This window comes from Danio rerio, chromosome 9, assembly GCF_052040795.2.
Source record: "Danio rerio strain M-AB ecotype USA chromosome 9, GRCz13ab, whole genome shotgun sequence".
Lineage (NCBI taxonomy): Eukaryota > Metazoa > Chordata > Actinopteri > Cypriniformes > Danionidae > Danio > Danio rerio.
The window spans coordinates 18,669,336-18,692,578 of NC_141029.1; the positions used below are offsets into that span (position 1 = coordinate 18,669,336).

Sequence of the window (23,243 nt, forward strand, 5' to 3'; positions counted from 1 at the left end):
AAGCGAAAACTTATTGATATGTACTTTTTAGATCACTAGACTAAACTAAACAGGTAGACTAAACAGGTAGGACTAAACTGCCCACTTGAGCTGTCTTAACTCAAAGTGACTTGCACAGATATGGATTAAAATAGTCACAGATTTAGCCTATTCTGGATTAAACAAAGCTGGTTGCAAGAGGGAGGATTATTGCTAGTCTATGACTAAATGGCAGCTTAAATTAATCATTCAAGGTGGTAGGTTTAACTCCTGCTTAGCACTGTTTGTTAGGGAGCATGGAATATTTGGAATATCTGAATGAAAACCAACGCGCACAGCAGAGGCCTGCAAGAGTACTTTTGGATAGGAGTGATCCATTAAATTACTTTGATGACACAGCTTTTCAAGACCGCTTTCGCATGTGCAAACAACATGCATTGGAGATAATATCTTTACTAGAACCTACACTTTCCTGTCTGTCTCTGAGAGGAAGGCCTTTACCCAGTTCTCTCCAAGTTTTGCTCACATAGAGGTTTTTGGCATCTGCGACCTTTCACCGTGAAACTAGTGATTTATGTAGTGTTAGTGAAGCAACTGTATGTAGAATAGTTCACAAAGTCTGCAGAGCCATTTGTGAACTGAGGAGTGTTTACATAAAGTTTCCTGATGCGGCTGACCAAGCCAAATACAAAGTGCAATTTTATGAATATGGGCACTTCCCAGGTGTCATTGGTTGTATAGATGGATGTCATGTTCCCATCAAGTGTCCATCAACTCCTGATGCTAAGGAGTACAGGAACCGTAAGAACTTGTTTTCAATCAATGTTCAGGGTGTATGCACACCAAATTTAGAGTTTGCAAACCTTGTAGCACGTTGGAAAGGTTCAACTTATGATTCAAGGATTTTTCTCAACTCATCATTGTGTGCTCAGTTTCAGAGAGGACAGCATAGTGGACTTCTACTTGGTGACAGTGGATATGGTCAGAGTACCTTTTTATTCACTCCATACATAAATCCTACAACAGTGGAGCAGCAGAGATACAACAGAGCTCATATCCGAACAAGAGGCATGGTTGAACGCATGTTTGGAATATGGAAAAATCGATTCCAGTGTTTACGCAACACACTTTGTTTCAGCCCAAGAAGATGCTGCAAGGTCATCATTGCTACAGCGGTGCTGCACAACTACCTAAAGCAATGCTGCTGTCCTGATCCTCCAATGGAAGATTACAATGAGGCAGATGTGGCAGTGGCTAAGGCAGCCAATGGTCAACATGGACTTGCACATAGAGCTGCATTCACATTACAGCACTTTAGCTAGATAAGATGAAAGTCAATATGGAATGCATTTATGGCTCATTTTTCCTTGACAATGTTCTGTACAAAATTAAAACAGTGTACAGCAAAGTCACTTAGTTAATACTAGTTGAAAATGAAAAATAAAACACTTTCACTCATGAATATGTAATGACAAATTGTTTATTTTTTTACACATCTTTTACACCATGGCTTGCAATCACAGCTGTCTCTTTACTATATCTTTTTTGTATCATACTTCTTTCTTCCAACTTCATATCCAATTCAACCTGTAGAATTTTCATTTTTATTTCATGCTCTTCCTTCATGAATTTCATTTTTTGCTCATGAAATCTTCTGGCCAACTTTTCATGAATAGTCATCCTGCTTGCTCGATTCTGAAAGGTGGTGGCAGCATCTTTTGAGAGGGATGCTGGAGCAGATGTTGAGGGCACACACTCACTGTGTTCTGGCTCATCCAACCTATTCAGATCCCTCTGTTCTGTGGGGAAAAAACACAGAAGCACAACTGAATTCACAATCTCATGATCATTTAGAAGAATAAAGATTGACAGAGTTGAATATGTACCAAAGAAAGTAAACAACTTTTTTTCTTACGTACCATTTGCGCTCAGTTCTTCATCTGAACTGTTCAAGTGATCATCATCTGGTATACCTTCCAGAGGTTGCTGGTTCTGTATTATTCCAGACAACAAGTCATCCACTTCATCAGTTTTATCTTTATTTGGTGGTCCACCACCAGTAATAAATCGCTGTCTTCTGATCTCTGCATCCTGTCTTTTTAAAGTCAGTTTTAGGTTCTTCCACAGAGTCTAGAGGCAAATATCATTCATTATAACTTATGACAAAAATATAAATATGAGAAATGTGCAATGATAATACCAAAGAAATTTCACCTGAAGTTGATGTATTGTTATTGTGGTTACATTTTCATTTGCATTGAATTCATTGCAAATTGCATTCCAAGCACTCCTTTTCTTTTGTTCACTAGCAGTAGTGTGGGTTTTACTTTCAATAACTGCATAGTTTGTCAAAATTTGTTTTAGTAGTGTTTTTTCATACTCACTAAAGTTTTTTGAACGGATCCTCTTTGCCTCTGCCATTGCTTTGTGTCAATTTTGCAACCAACAATACTGGTTTGTAGTCCATTTCAGGTTTTAATGAACACCATCAGACCAACAGCATGTGCTTATACTCAACCTAATCAGGCCTATCTCAGGCGTTCTCATTTAGGCTTACTTAAGTTAGTCCAGGACTCTGTAGTCTCTGACTAACTAAGCCTATTTTAAGCTACGTTCTTGAAAGGTACTTAAATGCCCTAGATTAACTAGTACTGTTTAAGGCCTACTCCTGGCTTATATTAAGCCCTGTCTGTGAAACCGGGCCTTAGTGTATGATAATAGAAATGCACAATATGTGACTTTACAAAAGCAATAATACATTTATGCAGTCATAAACATGTTTTGACAGTTAATATGACGGTGATTTAATGCTTCATAAACAGACGCCTTTACCGATATCAAAATGCTTTTGTAAACATCCAGTTATTCTTTACACAAATTTAAAAAATGGCTACTATAATACTACTATGGGTACTATAACAAGGAAAATACGCTCTTGCTGTAAAACTAAATAAACTGCTCTTGACACATGAAAGGGCCAATCATGCAGCCCACAACAAGGTGTAAAGTTAATGCGTGCAATATTTAACAAACCGTTTCCAATTAATTTTATGTAATTTTGCTCATAATAATGGAATATTAATCAGATTATGTCATTACGCTGCTGTGCCGTCAGCCAATCGTTGCATTGCTGATCATGATTTCGAGGATCAGTCCTTCACAACACACGCAGCGATCTCAGATCTGTTCACCCAGACATTTTAATCAGATTCACAAAGTTGTTTAAAGAACCAAATTAGCCAGAGATCAGTTATCAAGATTAAAAGACCCAGGATCTGCCAAATCATCTTAGATCATTTAAGCGAGCTATGAAGAACAGACCCTTGGTCATGCCTGGCCTAAGTAATAAAATAAATGAGTAGGCTATTGTGAAAGCAGTATGACATGTTAATCTGGTTGAGCTTTTTTTCAGAATTAAATGCAATGTTTTACTGCCTCTGGCCATGCCCCTTTGCTGCGCAGGGTGTGTCCATGTGACAAATGTGTGTAACCAGACGCCCTTGTGATCTAACTAGCCCGGATGTACAGTATTTTTTGTTGTCCCTAAACTTTATTCACTGTAGGCTTTGCTAAGCTACAAAACAAAAGCCAATATCTCCCTTTGCATTGAACTTTGAGTGTCTCACATTCAGAGGTGTTTATGTCCACACAGCTACATTACACACCAACTAAAGTTTACAATATCATATCATAGTGGACCACTCCTTTAAAAAATATCTGCTTGTGTGTTACAGGTGCTGTGAGATAGAACCATGTATCCCATGCTGCCACTGATGATTAATCTACTCATTCGTTTTCTTTTCGGCTTAGTCCCTTTATTAATCTGGGGTTGCCACAGCGGAATGAACTGCCAACTTATCCAGCAAATGTTTTACGCAGCGGTTGCCCTTCCAGCTGCAACCCACCACTGGGAAACATCCATACACACTCATACACTACGGACAATTTAGCCTACCCAATTTACCTGTAATGCAGGTCTTTGGACTGTGGGGGAAACCAGAGCACCCGTAGGAAACCAACAAAAACACGTGGACAACATGCAAACTCCACACTGTTGCCAACTGACCCAGCCGGGGCTCTAACCAGCGACCTTCTTGCTGTGAGGCGACAGCACTACGTACTGCGTCGCCGCCACTATATGTCATTGTTTAACATGTGATACGATGGTTCAACCTGGCAGCAGACAGGGGAAGCTCAAGGAGTCGCACACTGTCAGTACCTTAACTCAACAGAGAACTCTTTGAAATGGTCATTAAAAATAGTAATATTCTGTTCAGCAAGGAGTCTGTAATTAATTCTTATTATCTTATTATATTATTTTGATTCTCCTTTTACTCTTTTTTCATGTAGTAAAATGCTTTTATGAATTAAAACAAAGTTAACGGCACAATTCTTTCATTGTGTTTTAGTTGTTCTGGTCAGTGTATACGTAATACAACTTTAAAAAAAAGGATTCATTAAGATTTAGAAGTTTTGAGTGATTAAGGCAGACATTTTAAATATGCAAGCTTTTATTGAGCAATGTTGTTCTATAGATTTGAGATATTTCTTTAGGTAGTTTTGCCAAGATTAGTTTTGAATTAGGAAACTCAAGGTATAAGCACCAAATTATCTACTAATGAACGGGTCTGGATCGGATACGGATAAACTACTTCATCAGTGGGTCCGAGTCCAGATCGCATCTGGGCCAGATGAGCTAGTCTATAAGTAGCTTTTTTAGCGGATACCAGTAAGGTCTGAAACGGGTCCGGATCCGTTGCGCTGTTCAAGTTGACTCCAGTATGGACCCGTTTTGCATATAGACCTGATAGTTCATATAAATAAATATAAAGCTTTGCTGGTGTATGTTAATGGTAGCCTGCATTGGTAAATTTAGCTACATTAAAGCATTATAATCATATGATGAATTTACAAACTGCTTTTCGGGGGGAGGGGAGGGGAGGGAGGGCGGTTGTGGGGTCTGTCATGGTGTACAACTTAAGTATTAAAATTATTTGACAACGTTGTCACTGTCAACACAAACAAACTGGAAACTTTTGGCTTATTTGTGTTGATTTCAAGTGAAGTGACAGGTGCAGGTGTTAATTGTACAGTAAATGACGTCACTTGCAGGAAGCGTGGCTGCCTGAGAGTGCAAGCCTGAAGGTGTAAGTGCAACTCTGCAGCCAGACTTTTCTGTAATTTATATTTTTCTATCAAAGATAGAAGAATAATTGCACTTTTTGTTTTCATTATCTTAAGATATATATATATATATATATATATATATATATATATATATATATATATATATATATATATATATATATATATATAAAATTTCGCATTATAAAAAGCACAAAAATTGGTTTCACCTTCAAATATTTTGATTTATGTATGCTAAATTTTCCAAGCATGAGGATTTTGTTGATTAGAAAGGCATCTTCTTTACTCTCCATTACAAGTCCATAAATTATGTCATTCACTATGAAGGTCATTAGGTGTGGTATCTTTGGGTAAAGCCAGTCATAAACATCTGACCATAATGCATCCACATACATACAGTGATAGTGAGTTATTTCTGTGCCGCCGTGTGTGTGTGTGTGTGTGTGAGTGTTTCTCTCTCTCGTCCTTCCAGGTCGCCCCACCCTAATTGGACGTGCTGCATGCGTGCGCTGTGATTGGTGCTTGGAGACTGCATCTTTTGAAATTAGGTTTCTAACTCCTCAAACTGTTCTGCACCTTGGGTTTCTAGTCTTCTCCGCCATTACTTCGTCACTTTCAATGATCGCTGCTGCTGCTTTCAAAGGAAATATTCACTTCTGCTGGATGTAAAGTAAGCAAGGTTACAATTTCTTAATATTCACTTTAATTTGATATATATTCCATTTTGGATTTACTTTTCAACCAAGACGGAACGTCGAGGGGCGTCAGTCGAACGATCGAACGATCAGATGTCTGCAGGGAACTTACGACCTAATTAGAAAGATAAAATATATTTTATATCGATTACGAACGTTAATTGCTTACAGTGAAAGTAGTTAGGTGCCTATCCAATGTTTGTCTATAAATGTTCACCCAAGTTAAATGCAATAATATCCAGCTGCTCATGATGTGGGGCAGGTGCGATTGACTCAAGAGCTAACGTAAGATTAACGGTAGCCATAAGTGATTCGATGAAAGCCATCTGTACATTATGTGTTAGAGCTAAAAATAACATTGAATCCAAATCTGCTATTATATAGATTATAAACGTTAATTGATACCCGTGAAAATAGTTAAGTGCCTATCAAATGATTGTCCACTAACTTAACATGAAACTAGTTTTAGTGTTCCTCATGTAACGTTAACTTTAATTGACTCAACAATTTAATAGATGACGACCATTTCATGTTACAACTAAGAGTAATCCTGAATCAAAATCTGCCAATGTTTAAATTAAATGTACGTTAATTGATATTGATACCAAAGAAACTAGCTAGGTGCCTATCAAATGCAAATAAAACGAGCAGCAACATAGCCTTTAAACATTCAATATGTAACTTTGGTTAAATCATGTAAATAAAGTTTTTTTTTTTCGGTTTATTCCTGTCTATTTCTTACTTTTAAAATTGCATCCATCACTTTGACAAAATAAATCTGTTTCTAATGAGTGCATCTTTTAAAACAGGATATTTAGATAATAATGTAATGAATAGGATATAATTTTCATATTCAATTGAATATAAAATATAAAAACACAGTTAAACAAATATAAGTCATGTTTTGTGGAACACTAATGAACAATCTTTTCTTGTTCTGGCTGTGTTATGCCCTTATGTTTAACATTGTCTTTCTTGTCTCTTTAGGATGCAAACCAACAACGTTGTCAGAGTAAAGTTTAGAGAACGGAAGATCACGTTTCACTCATTTTTGGAAAGTGGTAAGATATAACAAACTTTCACATTGTTTGCATTAATGTTTCTTTTAAAAAAATTTTTTGTAATATTAATGCAGGGTGTCTGCAGATCTTTAAGTCTTAAAAAGTCTTAAATCCCATAGTATAGCAATAAAACCTTAATTAGTCTCAAAAGAGGCTTTTTAAAAAATGGCCAGATACAAAAGAGAAAGTGATAAATGGAAGACATTGACAAGAAATAAAGCAACATATTTGATAGTTGAGAATGCGCTGCTCCACAGAAAGCTACTAAAACCCCAATTATGTCTTTGCTTAAACCCAACATGTCAACATGTTAATTTTTCTTGCAAAGAATTTAAAATATGAATAGAAAACAAAAGTTGGACAGTTAGTAGCCTATGCTGTTATTTTTAAAACATCTGACTTATTACAAGGCTTCTATTTTGTTCTTATTCTTCTTATTAGTTACTATTTATATTATTAATGATTAGTAAAGTGTCATTTAGGCTATTTGTAAAGTTTTTAAAAATGTTATGTTTAATTATTATTATACTGTTTCAAGCAGTTAAAGTTATTTAATATTAAACTACTTTATTTATAAACTACATTGTGTTGTTTCATTAACGAATGTTCAAAAAAATAATTTTACATAAAATGTAAATTAACTTAGGTAGGCTACTTGGGTACAGAGGTGAAATTTGTTGTTGGTATGGGAGAAACATTTTGCCAGTGAATATGTACTCACCACATCAATCAATCAATCAATTAATAAAACACCTTACGGAAAGGATGCAATAAAGGAAAAACATGCTCTTAATTATTCTTTATAATCTGATTTATACATGCAATAAACCTATATTTCGCCGACAAGAACAAGCTCTAAATCATAAAATCTAAAGCGAGAAGAGTTATTAATATGTTACTAATACTACTTGTTAATATTAATGATCATCAGAACGAAATGTGTTCGTATGATAAATGTCGTCACAGTGTCATGTCTGCGATCTTTTCTTGTTGAAGAACAGATAATCTATGTTATCGCCGCCTCTCATGTTTTTGTCACAGTGTCGTGTTTACAATCTTTTCTCGTTGAAGAACAAATAATCCATGTTATCGCTGTCTCCCCAGCCAGGTTTTCATCCACAGTGTCCGCTTTTGTTTTTTCTCGCAACAAGCAATAATGTATCACTATAGCAGGCCACTATAGAGGGGGCATTTTAATCCCATTGCACTTAACCTGGTGACTGATTTTGGTCATTAATGAAGGTTAGCAACAATACCATTTATTAACATGGATCATGGCTTCTGTGCCTAACGAGTGGTTTAAATTATATTGTATTCTCCTTATTTCCGTTTTATTATATCATATTATATTATATATAATAATAAATCATAACCGAGTCATCATGCTTCATTACCACACCACTATCAGTGTTAGTAAAAAGTTAAATGTTACAATTTAATGTAATTTAAATAATGGTAGCTAAATGTGTTACTTAATTACATTTTAAGGCATTGGTGTAGCAAAACAGAGAACTGTCACCCTAAATTCTCATGCATCCTACCTGCAGCCCATGTGAGAGGTTGATCCGCGGCATCCACTTACTCACACACTATTAATTTCTAACACTATAAACTTGACTCCGCAGGCTGATCATCTTTAAAATCAAAAGTCAAGTGTCCTAACTTGAGAATGCTGATGCACAATCAGATGTTTTTTTACACAACTTTAAAAGTGCGCTTTAGCGATGTCAAAATGAAAGCAAATATTTTTAAGGGTTCTGCGACATCAATTTTATAGCTTAGTTTTAATAATATTGACGATAATATTAAATATAATTGTTATAATATTAATTATAGTGACTACTGTAAGACTTTTTATTAGGCCACTCTAATACTTATCCTAACTGAAAAATGAATGTGAAAATCACTGGCGTTTGCGTTAAACCAAAAATTATTTTAACGGCAAATTACTTCTGCATTTTTCCTATTAGGCCTCAAGAGAGTTGTATTTAAAGAATTAGTTAACCAAAACATATAATGAATTAGGCGGCTGGACCTTCATGCCATCTGCTAGTCCAGTTTTCTATCGTGCCTGTGGAGCACATCACCTGATTGTTAAATAACTTACTTTATCAGTAGGCTATTTATTATTCATTCCTGGTAACACTTTAGAATAACTATGCGTTATAATTAGTTAAGAGTCCAATAATAAACTGTTAGTCAATGAGTTCTAAATGACTTGTTAAATAAAAGTTAATCATTTGTTAATTATTTATAACTGTGCCTTATAGCTCGCCAATAGATAACTTACAAGCTGTTAGTTAACAAGTTCAAAACAACTTGTTACTGTATTTTGATGATTTATAACTATACCTAATAAATTAGCAATAGATCATAAACAAGCTGTTAGTGAATTACTTACTAAAGACTTGTTAAGTATCAGTTAATTGTTTGTGCGATTGGGATGTTATTCTAGTTGCAACTAATCTTCATTTATTAACTGTTAGTAAATGAGGGATAGTTGCAAGTTTAGAATAACGTCCCAATAACATACTTAAGCTAATAACTAACACTTAACTAATATATTAACTCACACTTTACCGATCAATTGTTCATAGTTTGTTAACCATCTACTAACACCAGTGAAACTTTGTAGAACAGCAAATGGATGGAACAAGTTTGAGCTACAGAAATTTGATATATTAAAAAAAAAAAAAAAAAAAAAAAAAATATATATATATATATATATATATATACTAGAAAATGTATCTTTTTGTAACTAATTTCGTTTTGTATAATGTGTAACTTAATTTTGATGTATATTTTGTTGGTCACATATCTACAGCATAAACAAGAGGAATGAATAACATCTGAGGTGACGCGCTTTAACATAAGTTCGCTATATGCTTTAGCGCCAAAACAATCCATCAAACTATTTTCACGGTTTTATTTTAATTAATTAACTAAGCGTGGTCTGAGCAGCATGAACTGGACAGTCTTTTTGCAGCACTGATAGATTTCTTGGGTTACCTCGGAAGAATAAACTTGGATGGAGCTCAGAAGCTCGCTGTGTAAATTGAGAGGCTCCTCGGCTAGTTCGCCACATGTTTTCGTTGTGATGCGCGATTTGTAAAATGAGAGTCTGCATAGACCTATTTGTGCTAGTCTGTCAGACAAATTTGGTTAAGACACGCGCGGATATATCGGAGATATGCGCTTAACAAGGTTTTATGCGACCCGCAATATGGGATGTCAAGAGAGTGACAGCATAAGTAAGGTAAACTGCACACACTTGATTATTTAATGCGTGGATGTGCAAAGCATAACTAAACCTTTACATGTCCATGCTTAATCAGTCATCAATAAGGTCTATCAAAGTGTTATCGACAATCAATAGATCAAGTAATCATTAGCATCCCTAAATAAAATACATTAAAGTGTATTTCACCCTAAATTCACCATACTCACCATTAAAAGGAGAGTTCATCCAAAACTGAAAATTCTGTTACTATTAACTCATGTTGTTCCAAATCAGGTTTATTATTTTTTTTGTGATGTTGAACAATAATATCCAGTTACTTGTAGGTAATGTCTTTGGTTGTTGAAAACTTGAACAAGTAAATGCTCAATTAAGATTGTTCTTTTGTTTATTATTTTATTATTTATATTGTCAGACAGCCAACATTTCACTAAATGTGTTAAATTAGCTGCACAAAGCCATTGGCATGCTTAAAATCTTATGTAATTGATAGATATAAAGATGTTACATTTATCGTGATAAATATCAATATCGACTGATAAGAAAAAAATGATCGTGATAATTTTTTTTGCCATATGGCTCAGCTTTAGTCTCTGCTCTATTGAGTGGATCGATTGTAGTGAGACAACAAAACAATGCAACAAACTAATGACCCAGGCTATATCACAGTGTATTATGATTGTGTAATAGCCATAGGGCTATATTAAGAGAGAATGATGAGCAGGGCAGGATGTCATTCCTACCGGTTAATGTGCATTTCATGTGTAATGCAAAAATGAAAGCATGCTGATCTATCACCAAGAGCTGTTTGAAATTTGAATTTTTAAAAAAAATTATCATCTGATCATTTTTCCATATTTTAATCTTATAACATGCTGTATTAGGCCTGTTGTTTTGTTCATTTCCGCACTGACAGCTCGAAAGAAAGATCAACACTGATCTGCTTCGCAATCTGATGCAGTCTCGGTTCATATGTCTCTCTACAAATTATTGCCTATAATGCAGAATTCTAGAGAATGCTTTTTAATAGATTGATTAATTCAATAGATAGATAGATTTTTACATAACCTGACAACTGAAATGAGGCTCTGTATAAGAAAGTCTGACCTCTCTGATTTATATTTGGTGGCGATGTCTGGGTTTTTAAAATTAAAGTGCACACTTTCGCTTATAAAATATTCTATACACAACTGCTCAAAAGTTTAGGGTCAGTTTGATTGTTAAATATGTTAAAATAAGCTTCTCCTGTATTTAATCATAAATACAGCAAAATTGTGAAATGTTGTACTATAAAATAACTGTTCAAAAGTAGTTTATCATTTTATTTAATCATGTATTCCAGTGATTTTAAAGATACATTTTCAGCTTCATTACTCCAGTCTTCAGAGTCACATGATCCTTCAGAAATCACTAATATTATTATTGTTGTTATCATTATTACTGATGTCATTGTTATTAATGGTAATAGCAATAAAACCAATAATGTCTGAAATAATGATTTTATTTAAAACTACATACAATAAGAAAACAGTTATTTAAAATTTTAATAAATATTTAACAATTTAACATTTCTTACATTTAATAAATGTAGCCTTGATGAACTGAATAATTTTTCTTTAAAAAAACTAATAAAACTTTTGACCGGTACTGAAAAAAATAAATAAATAAAATAAAATAAATATATATATATATATATATATATATATATATATATATATATATATATATATATATATATATATATATATATATATATATATGAGCAATTACATGAAAATGTCAACCTTATGAAAAAATAAACTTTTGACCAAAATAACAAAACCTATTTCAATTTGCTTATTAAGGTCTATATTTTATTGTTATGATGTGCTCTTGTTGAATTTTTAAGGAAATTGGTTTGTTTATCCATGAAATATGAGGATTGTTGCAATGGTAAATTTCATTATTATCCAACTACTTTTCGTGCTTTCAAAAAAGGGGTTAAAGACTCACATTTTCCATGCTTTATGTTAACAGTAATCATTCTGCAGAAGGATTGGAGTCTGTAGTATAAATAATTAGCTTTACTTTTTCATAACATTATTGCCCTTTTGATTTATGAGCTACATATTTAAGACATCACACAGCTTCGGTCACATGTCACGTCCATAACGATTTAATGAAAAAGATTATATTGTGGAATAAATATTATAACAAATAAAATGAAACTTTGTATACAAAGTCAAAATATGTCCATACTAATTATGATCGCCAACTCATTTCAGGTCTTTGCTCTAAACGACCACAATTTTGCGTTACGGACGTGACCATTTTTGAACTCCTTATTAATATAAGCCAATGACTAGCGCATATTTGTTCATTATGATGCTGCATTACAATTACTGACTTACATTACATAATATCCATATGTTATATCAATAACTGAACATTTCAGTTAACTATAAACCACTTTAGTAACATTTCAGAAATAAATGTCTAATAAAAAGAACATAACATTTTGCATATTGCCATAATTGGCGCATAATCTTGGTGTTTTGGCGATGCAGCACCTTGTGTTGAAGCACTTCTTGTTTCTTTTGTAGATAGGCTGACTAACCGTCAAATAATAGATCAAATTGTTAAGATACAATTTATGCCAAACTAGGAATTCTGATTTCGATTCATTTTGCCAACCAACAACCGCTGGTTAACCGAATATTAACCGTTAACAGATTAATATCAAAATATTATTTAATAAAAAAAATTGACGTGCCTATTTTGTCTGACACATTAAATATTGCATTTTAAAATACTGATTTAGGTTATTTTAACATGCTGTGAGATTGTGTTGGAACAGCATACAGAACGAGCATCACGCACCAGCAGTGTTTTTTTAGCAGCATAGAAAAACTGAATAAACTTAACAAAAAATAAATAAATAAATAAATATATAAATAAATAAATAAATCCTTCTCTGGATCTTTTTCACTTAAATGACAAATTAAGATTACAAAACGAAAACTTTAACTGAATCCTTTTTAAGAACCGGCATAGGCTGTTTGTCCAACCGTGTTTTTTTTTCCGTCAATTAAATATTAGGCTACCTCAAATAGATTGCTTTATGGAAAAAAATGCATTCAATTAATGCTCCGCTGTTATAATATTACAAAACCTGTCAACATTTTTAATAGAAGTCATTAGTTTAAAGATTATGTCTTAATTATGATTATAAATTAACCTATATCCTCTGTCTTACTTGCGGTTCATGTGCGCGCGCGCTGCCTGAAAGATAATGACAATGAACCATAAGGCTTTGAACCTATACATTTTGTAAAGTATAGGCTAAGCATATAACAATTTTGTTATTTACATGTGATACTGCATTAATTTGCATACATGTTTTATAAGCTGTAAAATGAAAGCATCAGTTTGGTGCGAAGTTGTCATAAAATATTTGTCTTTGTTTGATTTGTAGATTAGGCTTTGTAGGCTATTTAAAATTTATATAAGAACTATTAATAACTGTTATTTTCCAAATGGAAAAAGGCTGGTTTGTTAATTGTAGTCTGCTCTAAATCATGAATATGCCTAGTTGAGTTTATGACGCGGCTCCAGGCAGCACAGACGACCAGGATCAGCGCTGGTTCGTCAACTCCTGTGTTAAACTGTGGCCAGAATATCCTTCTTTCATTTTGCTTCTTTGGCAAAAAACATATGTAAGCACGTGTCTTTGCACGTGTTACTGTCCTGCGAGTTAACAAATATGTGATGCTCATAGAAGCCGATAACAACGAACGCGCTTTTTCATTCCAGAGACGTGAGGCGCACCGCAATGCATTTTATGATGACAAGAAAAAAGGAGCGCGGTGCTCTTTTGAATGTCACTATAGGTAACAACTGAATCAGCTGGTCTATTGTGCGCGAGTGTTGCTGTCAATGTTTTCATAATTGAATTTTTTAAATAACATTATGAAATTTAAGATTTGTAAAGTCATACAACTTTGGATGACTTAAAACAGTGACCACAAGTCTCTATTCCGTCATTAAAAAGTTCGCCGTAGTCATCTTGACAATACACTGCTGTCACCTCCAAGGAAACCTCGCCTCTGCTTTCATTTGATTGAAGAATGAAAGACGCCACTGAGGTAACATGCTTTTCCTCTGGAGCGCACAAAGCGCGCAATGACAAAACGCGAGGCGCAGGGCGCATAATCAATAACCTCCATGCATTTGGACTTTCCCCGATTAAAATGCGCACGCCGCAGGTCAGGCCACAGCGGAGCTTTCATTTCATGCAGAGCATAAATATGTTTTTTATTTTATTAATAAATAACTATTTATAAAGATAAATTATCAAAGCGACACAATTTATTTTCCAAGCCTTTTATCCAAAATCTAAGCACTTTCAAAGCTTGAAAATTGGCTATAGCCTACATTAAAATGAAAACATTTTCAAAGATTTCCAGCACCCGGCAAATGCACTTGAGTGCTTATTAAAATTATTTTACAGGCGGCAAAATAAGAATAAAATCTTGATATTGATCTAAGCTTTAACTACATTATAGGATTATTAAATTTGTTAGAAAATCGATAGGACCTGCAGCTGTAAATATTTAATTCAATATTTTACACAATCGGTTATGAACTATAGCCTAAAAATATAAACATTATAGTCATCCATCGTACATGCCTACAACCAATGACTATTTTTCTATGCTTGTTTAACATAGCCTACACAAAACCTTTCATAATAAAGTCTTCTCTCTCACCCTGGTCCTCTATGAACTTTTTGCAACCTGTCCTGAAGTGACTGCCGAGGAGAAAAAGAAAGCAAGCGCGATTGGAGAAATTAAACTATTTATTCCATCAACTAACACATTAACTAGAATAAACTAAAAAAAACTGTCAAATATAATATTGCCATATCTGTGACAAAACTAGATTTTAAATATTCTCCACATAGACACGGTCTTGCGCAATAGTCGGGCAATGATTTAATTCAAGTTTGTCTGGAAACACTAACTTTAGGAGCCCGATAAACATAGGCCTATTATAGCTGATTATGTTTATTATTAATTCTATATTATTCAGAGTATAAAAGCACTATGTTAGCATGCAACATTGTTTCCGAATTGAGTTTTGAACATTCGAACGTGCGTTAACCTTTAACAACACACATGCCATAATACAAATTAAATATAACAAGGTGATATCTATTTAAGTTTGATTAATTGTGCAACCTTACCATTCAGATGTCTCAGAGGTTAAAGTTAATTGGTTTACACTCCCAACAGATATCCACAAATAGGTCTTTGGTCAAGTTTTGAAAGCATTTATCTGATTTTCATAATGTGTCAACTGTGAATTTCAGAGCAGTCACGTCCTTAACGAAGACAAGTCACGTCCGTAACGATAGTTTTTCCTCATTAATGCAAAAATGAAAAACTAAATAAATTAATTATATATGTCACTTGCAGAGCCAACCCTTATCCTTTTGACAGTTATATATTTTTTTGGCTTCTGCATTTTTATTCACAGAATTTTCACAAAGTATGTCAACTCACAAAACTCATGTCTTTTTTTTGCCACGTCCGTAACGCATTCATTTTGCTGTCATTTTAAATATAAAACACCTGCATAGACTGATATGTTTTTGATACCTGAACTCCATGGTTAAGGGGTAAGAAAAATATAAACATATATTTCAATATACTGTTAACATATACCTTCTCTGAGTATATACGTTTCATTTTTTTACTGCAAATGTCACGTCCATAACGCTGGAATCAGCCATATATATAAATATATAAATCGGGCCGATAGAAAAATCCTTAGCGTTGAACCCTGGGTATACAGGATTACTTTTAAAAACACTGTAATTGTGACATAAAATACTGTGTGTTTCATATTTACATTTAATGTGGTTCTTTTCTATCCTACAATATTTTTTTGTTGTGTTACTTAGGGTGCTTTTACAACTTTGAATTGATTCAGTTGTTCCGAAACAGGGATTAAAATCGCTACATTGTTGCTCTTTGCTCTTGGTGTGGTTCGCTTTCACACTGCAAAGTTTTTAAACGGACCAAAAGAGCTAAAACAAGTCATGTGTGAGTAAACTCTCCTTACAAAATGGTCAGCGTTTCAGGGTTTATTTTGCAGAGTCCCTCTCAGCTGTCAGGGGAGGTGGTGGTTTAGTGGTGTTTGACAAGGTGCGCGCGACGTGTCTGAAGAGCGAGAAGGTATGCGGTGGGGAGGGGTGTGAAGGGTACGCGACATATTTGTAGACCGGCAGGGAGACGCCTATTACCGGGAGATTATCACTCGTTTGCGGGCATCCTGAAGTCTCTGTGCATTTGCGGGAGACTACCGAAACTTCCAGGAGACTTGGGATGTCTGTTGAATGACCTCCCTCCCTACTCATAACTCTCTTTTCATATAGCCGTATGCCTATTACATATCCATAAAACACTGTTATAAAACCGGGCTCGGATCGTTTGCTTTCTCACTACAATCGATCTGCTCCAGAGTTCTGCTCCTGCTTTCAATCGAGCCGAGACAACCTCATTCAAGCGGTCTTGGAGCGATTGTTTTGATACAAGCGCGATTGATGGTTTCACAATTGCCAAATGAACCGCGCTAACTGGGTAAACGAGACAGGTTCTGAAACAAAAGTAGGTGTGAAAGCACCCAAAGTGTTGCTTTTTTGCTCTGACAATGTAGCTCTGTTTTCTATGGCTCTGTTTACTTTGTTAACAGCACAAGAGAGCTGAGTATAGTGTTAAGCAAGAAAAAAACCCTGTACTGTATTTATTTATCAAAGATTTTTTTTATAAATTTAAATGTTGTGCATCAGTTTTAAGCAGGAGAAAAACCTGTACTGTATTTTATTTATCAAAGATTTTGTGCAGCTGTTATTTTTTGTGCACCTGTTTATTTGTAAACAGAGAGGAAAAACCCCTGTGTTTGAATTCTATTTTGCTCAAAAATGTTTAATAACATTTTAATAAAGGCGTAACTATCAATTAACCATTTTTGGGAAAATACCGGATAGATATGTTATACCGTTATTCCTCCTAAAAATACCGGGATATGATATTTAGCCCATATCGCCCAGCCCTGATTCACAACCTCAGGTGCGTTTCCCAAAACCATTGTTAGCCAACTAAGGTCACAAGTTCTGTCATTACAAACATAGTTAATTGATTTGCCGTTTCCCAAATCCATCATTCCAACAAACATTCGCAAACTGCGTCACAAACTTCTGTGCTCGCAAGTACACCTCTTGAGCTGTAGTTAGAGACATAGTACCTGGCTGTATTCTATTCCCACTTATTCCCACTATGCCTTATTTACTTAAAACATTGTAACATTTAGACTTTGAATTAATTTTTAAAATAAAGCATTAAAGTCATCACTCTTAGGTGTAATTTGCATCAAAGCATTTTTACAGTTCAGTTTTAGTGATCTTCATGTTTACAAGTGTACTCCTTTCGCAGTGCACGTTGTAAACATTGATGCCATTTGGAACACAGTCATTATGATACATTATTAATATCATTATTAAAGAATGATTATTTTTTTCATTTCCTAATGAATAATAAATATTACATTTTATTAATTCCTAATAAATGACCTCATTATTTATTTATTTATATGATTTGCATATGATATTAGAATAGTGTAAGCTTTTGTAAGTGATTTTATGTTTTAGAATACAATATGGATTGTTCTCAATAATATTTGTAAAGGAAACATTGGTCCTATAAGAGCTGTTTGCATATATTTCAAAAAATATGGAAAAAGAGTGCATGTTTTTTCAAAACTAATATTGGATTTTTTTCAAATGCATGTTCATGTAAAACAATATAATTTGCACAAAGAATTTCTGGGGTTCTTCTCTAAAGAACTTGTTACTCCACCCAGTTTTACTCCATGGGCGTAAAACTCCATGGGCGTTTTACGTTATAACTTATGTGAATCAAATGATAAATCTGCGACTCACTCCTCACTTCATCGCTCTTTTCAAAAACAATGCATCGTACTATGATAGTTCAGCCGTTCTTTTATTTCAAGAAAGAAAAACAAACTGAATGAATTTTTGTGAATTGTGTTTTTTCAGAGATAATAACATTAAAAAAAAAAAATACTGCAAATCAAGCTGTCGGTATCTAATCGCAGTTGAAATTGTTCGTTATCCGAAAAAAAGAACAAATATCAGCGCACAGTTTAGTTGCTTTTTCAATTTTTTAGATTAAGATTGTAGTCATACTAAAATATTTTAATCATACTAAAATAATCCAGGACAGAAGTTCAATCAAAAGTGAAAGTTCTTTCTGTCATTAATTTCTAACATTTCCGTGATTTCAGAACATACTTTCAGAGCATACATTTTTATATTTTACCATATGAAATGCAATGAAATTAAAAAATTGTGAAATTAAAGCAATAGTGCAGAGATCTGGTCCCGCGTCAGGTCAAGGTTGCCTTTAAAATACGCACGCAGAGGTGCACTGAACTCACACGGGAAAGAACTGGATATTCATTTCATGTTTTAGTTAACTAATTCTTTAAATACAGCTCTTTTAATCTCAAAAGGGGAAAAAACGCTAAAGAAATTTGTCGTTAAAATTAATTAAAGCAGAGACGCAACTGCCTGTCATTTTCACATTCGTTTTTCAGTCAGGGATTAGGTCTATTAGAGCAGTGGTCACCAAACTTGTTCCTGGAGGGCCGGTGTCCTGCAGATTTTAGCTCCAACCCTAATCAAACACACCTGAACAAGCTAATCAAGGTCTTACTAGGTATACTTGAAACATTCAGGCAGGTGTGTTGAGGCAAGTTGGAGCTAAACCCTGCAGGGACACCGGCCCTTCCAGGACCAAGATTGGTGACCCCTGTATTAGAATAACCTAATAAAATGTTTTGTTTTACACTGCACAGTAGTCTACACTATAATCAATATTTTAATTTGTTTTGTTCATTAATATTAAAACTAATCTATACAATTGATAAAACAAAACCCTTTTTGATGTTTGCTTTTATTTTGACACCGCTTACAGTTGTATTAAGAAACATCCCATTATGCAGAAGCAGTCTCAAGTTAAAAATACCTTTTGAGTTTAAAGATGATCAGCCTGCAAAGTCAAGTTTACAGTGTCATAAATGAAATAGGTAGAGCATGAGTAAAAGTGATTTGCCGCATCAACCTCTCATGTGCGCTGCGGGTAGGCTAAATGATAATCTTTAAAAAAATATATGCAATTAAAAACTTTAAACATTTATGTTTTTTTAAATAAAAAGTTAAGAAATCAGGAGAGTAAAATATAATTTAAACCACTGGTCTGCCGCTGATACTTTATTATTTGTAGCAAGAAGAAGAAAAAAAAAGCAGATGAAAACCTGGCTGGGAAGACGGCGATAAAATGGATTGTCTGTTCTTCAGAAAAGATCACGACATTGTGAAGGCGTTTATCATACAACGCAGTTCGTGTTTATTATCATTAATATTAAATAATATTAATTCTCTCTCTAGACTTTGTTTTAGGGCTTGTTCTTGTCGGCGCAATATAGCCTAGGCTTATTGCATGTACGAATCCGATTATGAAGAATGATTAAGAGCTTGCATTTTTTATTGCATCCAATGACTGTAAAAAATATGGACGACACGACAGCCCCTTTTCCCATTGGACGCCTTGAGGGCAAAACGCCTGCTTGACGGGCACAAACTGTTGCAAAAGACTACTGAAATTGGAGCCTTGACATGCGCAGAAGGACTGTTTGATGGAGCCAGAGGAGGAGCCGCGAAAATGAGCGAAGTCGAGCTTCCAACCAAACGCTTTATGTAAAATCAACCACGCCCCCCAAAGTTCTCACTTGACACCTCCTGTATCTGCAGTATAACAAAGGCTCGCTGATGTAAACAGAAGCACTTACATTTAAAAATACAGAATAATATACGGTTTAAAAACGGTGTGATTTAAGCTGTTATACTTTAATAAAAGCAATACATGCTGGATTGCAAAAATAAACTATCTTTTATAAACTCTAGCCTGAATATGAGCACAAATAATATATTCTCTTATTGTTATATTTGTTGTTGGTATTTGTTATCTTCATAGGGGTAGAAATAACACTTGTAAAATACGAACAATAACATATAAACAACACGTACATTTTAGAAAAAGGTTTTTATTTTTAGTTAGCCATCAACAGAACCCAAAATATAGCCTACGCACCATAACGATTTACCAGGCGGGAAAATCGTGCGTTTAGAAGATAAATACAGCAAGATTTCTAAATATCAACAGGATATTTACACATTCCAACCCTGCAATTTGTACAAAAAAAAAATTTGCACTATTAATACAATGTGCTGCAATATCGCTAGTAAATCGTTTATTGATTTTCGCTTGAATTGTTTATTTATTTAACTTTTTGCTTCTGTTTTCATTTGGTTTATTCGATTCCTTCAGTATATCTGGCAACAAGGAATTTACATTCATTTTAATGTTGGAGTTTTCAAATAAAACGCCAACAGTAAAGAATGTAAATAAATAATATCTAACATTTACAGCTCTATTAGGCTATATAAGATTCGGTTTCAAGAACCTTATAATGTTTTATAACAGCAAATTCAGTAGATTAACGTTACTTAATAACATGCCAAAACTTAAAATGCAGAGACGTCCTGTAAAGTAAGTTCAAATAACCTTACAGGGGATCAACGTGGAGATTATTATTTTAGATAAAGAGAATTACTGCTAACGATCACCTGTATTTTCCCTGTACTTAAATTAGTTTATTTTATTGTGCAGTTTTATTGTCATTTTTATATTTCTTAATTATTGTGCACTACAAAATGTATTCAATTGTATTATTATTTAATACTTGTGCAATCAATACAGGTTTATTGTTATTTTGTCCTTTATTTAAATATTTGCGATATATGCTGTTTGCATCTTTATTAAAAGGTTAAACTCAGTGATACACTTTGCGTTTACATAGTAGCATGCGTTTGCTGTCATATCAACACAAATGGATGTAATAACGTTAACAAATGTGAGGGTTTTATATAACGTTAATGAAGATTCAATCGCGCCAGCTCCGGGCCGCAGCGCATCACCTACTCGCGGCGTCGCGGGCTGATTCCGGCTCGCATACGGCAGTGCCGGCTCGCTCGGCACACAACGGCATTATAAGTAAACAATACTTCTATTGGTTCACCTTTGTCGGTTGGCATAAATCCAAAATATTCCCAGATGTAAGATTTCGTTTTCCAACAAGATTCATGGTTGAACTTGAACTTGCTGAATCGCGCCTAATATTATATACTAACAGAAATGTATTACTTGGCAACATAAAGGTAATTTGGGTTTTAAAGTGCGTGACATCACAAAGTACTGCCGGTGGCAATGGACAACGGTGATGCGGTTGTCACGTTGACCGTCACAGCCCTAACTATAATTAATAATTTCTTTTCCAATAAGGTGGTTTAATAAATAAACTTAAATTTTTATTAAGTGTTGTTCACTGTAAATAATAATGATAATAAACATTGGTTTAAAAAGTATTTTGTGACACCCACATCCGTCATAAAAAATGCAGGTTTATGTTTTAAATATTAACTCTGAATTGATGCATTCATTTTAGGCCTATATGAACTATTAAACGTCTATGCAAATTAATGCAATACTATATGTAAAAACTAAACTATTATATGCTATAGTATATCAGTCCGCTATATGCTTCAGTGCCAAAACACAAACTGGTTTGTTAAAGTAATAATTAGTCTAAATAAAATAAAGTAAAATATTCACAAAAATTGTTTAAAACACCTTGAATGATATAGCGGTTCCATGCGAGAAGGCTGGATCAGAATTAGGGATGCTCATTTTGGTCAATTTTGCCAACTGCCGCTCATTAATCAAATATTTAAAGGTGCAGTAGGTGTTCTGCCAAAATGCTAACCGCTTAGTAGGGGTGTCAAAATTAATTGTTTCTTCGGTGCACCACGATGCAGTTGCGGACAATTCGGTATCGGTTCAGTAATACCTATTACCGGTTATTACTGACGTAATTTACCTCATATGTGCTCTGTCGCAAGGGAGGCGAGCGCGAGTATTTACAATGCTCTAACTACTTAAAACTTATAAATTGTGCACAATTTCACTGTGTGTGTTTGCTTTATCAGTCTTTCACTGACATTAACAGCAAAAGCCCCTATTTCACTGAGATCGAGAGAATGAGAGTACTCCATTTCTCTCTCTCTCTTTCTCTCTCTGTCACACACACTTATTGACCTTCTGGCGTGACTTTTCTTCTCCTCTCGGCTGTTTTACAGCGTTACTTCTAGATACAGAAACGAGCGCGTGTCTGCAGAGTTTTATGATGCACCGAGATATTGAATTGAACCGAATCGATGGCATGATAATCGTAACCGAACCAAACTGTAAGACAAATGTAGGTTCACAGATCTAATTCTCAGTCAGGGTGAACCCAAAATGCTATACTCTCCAGAAGAGGCAAGAATTTTTTTTAAATCTCATTCAAGCAGCAGCTTTTAGGCTTCAACTGGACATTTGCTGTCTAATCGGCCTTTCATCTGTTATATCACAGTTATTAGAAGTATTGTTTACTTATAATGCCGTTGTGTGCCCTGATTTATGTTAGTTTCTAAATTATTATTATTAATATTTTATTTTGTTTTATTTTATATATATATATATATATATATATATATATATATATATATATATATATATATATATATATATATATATATATTAGGGGTGTCACAATTTAGATTTTTAATCGAAATCGATCGAAATTTATGCTCAAGTTCGATTATCGAATCAAAAAATAGAATCGTCGATGCTGCTACGCCCCCATGTCACGTTAGCTTGGATTGCCAAGCGGGAAAAAACATGCTTGTTGAAGTGCTTGTTAAACTGCAGACGCAGGAGACCCGTCGACAGAACTTAAACCCTCTCCTCTTTCAATGAAGTCGCCGGTGTGGAAGTATTTTGGATTTCCAGTTAGTTATGTTGACAACGTTCGTGTTGTCGACAAACAAAAACACAGTTTGCAAGCTCTGCTATGTACGTATTATGGTTGGGATGATAGACGATGGGCGCATCGCGATCCTCC

The 23,243-nt window shown here is 34.3% G+C and overlaps 2 long non-coding RNA genes across 8 annotated transcripts in view; one reads left to right on the top strand and one right to left on the bottom strand.

Moving 5' to 3' along the window:
• Positions 1-1,442: 1,442 nt before the first annotated feature.
• On the bottom strand, positions 1,443-4,652 carry LOC147835282 (uncharacterized). 2 transcript variants are annotated; one of them, XR_015499318.1, is made up of 3 exons: positions 2,592-4,652; positions 1,899-2,193; positions 1,443-1,778 (listed from the first exon to the last, which is right to left on the bottom strand). It is a non-coding gene; the product is annotated as an uncharacterized LOC147835282 (long non-coding RNA). The 2 variants fall into 2 exon arrangements; XR_015499319.1 differs by having other exon boundaries at positions 1,445-1,778; positions 1,899-2,109; positions 2,194-2,690.
• A 1,034-nt stretch (positions 4,653-5,686) lies between these two features.
• LOC137490345 (uncharacterized) overlaps positions 5,687-23,243 on the top strand; it is a 253,142-nt gene continuing 235,585 nt past the window's right edge. For all 6 annotated transcript variants that reach the window (XR_015499311.1, XR_015499309.1, XR_015499313.1 and 3 more), the window contains exons 1-2: positions 5,687-5,794; positions 6,807-6,880. This is a non-coding gene — a long non-coding RNA (uncharacterized LOC137490345). The remainder of the gene's footprint in view (positions 5,795-6,806; positions 6,881-23,243) is intronic.